This window comes from Ixodes scapularis, unplaced genomic scaffold, assembly GCF_016920785.2.
Source record: "Ixodes scapularis isolate PalLabHiFi unplaced genomic scaffold, ASM1692078v2 PGA_scaffold2__306_contigs__length_199485367, whole genome shotgun sequence".
NCBI lineage: Eukaryota > Metazoa > Arthropoda > Arachnida > Ixodida > Ixodidae > Ixodes > Ixodes scapularis.
In genome coordinates, this window is record NW_024609857.1 from 24743820 (window position 1) to 24746489 (window position 2670).

The 2670-nt window shown below is 41.6% G+C and overlaps 1 non-coding gene across 1 annotated transcript; it reads right to left on the bottom strand.

Moving 5' to 3' along the window:
• Window positions 1-1937: 1937 nt before the first annotated feature.
• Trnas-gga lies at window positions 1938-2010 on the bottom strand. Its single transcript has one exon. It is a non-coding gene; the product is annotated as a tRNA-Ser (tRNA).
• Window positions 2011-2670: the final 660 nt, after the last annotated feature.

Consider the following 2670-nt stretch of genomic DNA (forward strand, 5'->3'; position numbering starts at 1 on the left):
GTTAATAAATTGTTTTTTCTGCAGAAAAAAACAATTTGCATCGTAACTAATGAGTCGTATTGCGCACGTACTGATCCTCTTTTATGTAAACATAAAGTAATGAAAATCAAAGAATATTTTAAATATAAGCTAGCAACTATGCACAATGCATCACTTAAATTTCCTAATCATCCATTACGGCAAATTTCCGAATTAACTAACAAAATTATTGCATACAATATGCGCAGCGCCGGAAACTTGAGAATACCATGTCCAAGAACTAATTACGGGCTTCAGATGATCCAGCACACACTCCCAACAGTATTGAATGTTTTCAAAGAACAAGGTATTTGCATTGAAAATTTAAATAAGAATAGATTGTGTGAAATACTAACCTCCTCATAACATACTTCTCGGTGTGGTGCATAAATGTTATTTTTTGTTTTGTTTCAATTTATCTAATTATATCCCCCTGACCGATCTTCCTGCAGGGGGCAGGGTCTTCGTCAAGCTGCCATTCTGCAGTTTTTTCTCCTGCCTCCATCGCCCATTTTGTATTATGCGAGTAAATAAAATGAATCGAATTGAATTGAATCCGTCCCAACACTCGGACCGGTGTCGTGCAAAGGATCTTGCTGTTGACGTGTTACATTCCCCAAAGTCAGCAGCCCCCGCCATTCTGAAATGTCAGTTCCCAGATGTGTGCAGTCATCCGAGCCTGTCGGACTGGCACTTTCTGCCACCTGATGAGTGTACCAAGAGTGCATGCAGTTTGACAGATGGCTGTGGTGTAGCGGTGGCGACTGCACCAGCCAGTAAAGCAGCCGTCTGTTACACATGAATTAAATGAGAGTATATCAATGCTGAATATTGTTTTATTACAAAGATTTCTTTTTTTTTTTTTTTTTTTGCTTTTTTTGCAAGTAGTTTGACTCTCCAAAGATCAGGTGAAGGTTTCTTGGTTTCACTCATATCACATAGCGGAGCAGCTAAATTCATCAAACGTGCGCACTTTGAGGTGAATAGCCTGAAGAGATCGCTGGCCCAACAGGGTTTGAAGCTGCAGACGGCCCATGGATTATGACCACCAACTGGAGCTTGCATGCCTGGTTGATGACAGGAATCTTTTATGTCTCCTTTCACGCTGTCATGGGGAATCAGGCAGGTGGAAATAACTGTAAGACATAGTAATTATTGACTTACACAGTGTGGAAAAATCAAACAAGTTTGATTATGTTTCAAGTAACGGACGTGGTCATGTGTACATCCCTGATGGAGTAGTCAACATGTGATACCAAGACTGAATGGAGCTTCACGCTGCTCGTACTAGAAAACCTAATATACTGTAATTAGCTTCCACACAAGGTGACTCAAATGTTTGTGGAGAATGTAGCAATGTCATTTACCCTTTGACGGTTGTCACCGTTAGCAATTCCATTTACCCTTTGAGGGTTTTTTGCCTTACATGCGCAGCGGTGATTGCATATTTTAAAGTGCCCGCCTAACTGCGAACCTGCGGACATTGCAGGAAGTGTTGCTATTTGTTATGTCTCTGGTGAACTATAAACATTATATTTCCAAATTGTTTCACATTGCTGGGCTATTTATAGTTTTCAAATTAGAGGCTCTGTGCATGTGATGCTCACTTCTCATACCAGCTGCTCTGGCGGTGGTGCCCATGGGAGGAAGCACAAACACTTCAGATTCAGACTTCCAACACTTTTCGGTTGTAAATTTAAAGGATGGGACCTCATCATCCGACGAGGAAGTTGTGCAAAGTACCTTCGGTTGGGAGTCTGAAGTAGCTGGAATGTTGTGGAAGCGGATGTGCTAAAATAAAAGCGAATAGAAGAAAGACTAGTAGTAATAATTCCTGGAGAGGGGGAACTAGGGGGACAAAGGACAAACACAAATCTCCAAACACAGCTAGGTGGCTGGTGCATGACTGAAAAAAAATCTCCCTGGTCCTGGTATCGAACCAGGGGCCTCTCCATTTCCAGTGGAGCGCTCTACCGACTAAGCTAACCAGGAGTTCGATACCAAGACCAGGCGGATTTTTTCGGTCGCGCACCAGTCACCTAGATGTGTTTGGATATTTGTGTTTGTGCTTTGTGGCTCTTGTTCCCCCCTCCAGGGATTATTATAGTCATTCTTGTCCAGCTCGCTTGCACCTTTGCATTCATTTCATTATCATCGAAGAAAGGTGACAACTTGTTGCCTTCAGTATTTTCATTTGGTGCTTCTAGACCTTAACAGCCTGCAAGCACTGTACCGAAACAGCCTGTACATTGACCCTTTATGATATTCTTTTGCAAACAAAACCGAACCTCTAAAAATCATATTTAACAAAAAAGAAAAAAAACCTCGATCGTTAAATGTTTAATAGATACAGTGCAAGAAAAACAATGCTTTCGTGAACAGTTTCTCGGGGGTGTAAAGCCCATAGATTGTGTAGAAGGCGCATGCTCTGCGAAGCGGCGAACATGGCTGTAGGTCTGTTTGTCAAACGACAATTTGCTGAACGTCAACCGGTAGCAGGGCTCTTTGTCACAATGGGCATGCCGTGAAACAATTAACAGTTTTCTCATTTTTTTAGCCTTATTTTATATTTACCGAACATACTTCTTCCAGGTGAGTAGAATCACCAGAAGCCTCCATCCTTAATTATTTTTTCTCGACAAAAGAAATTAG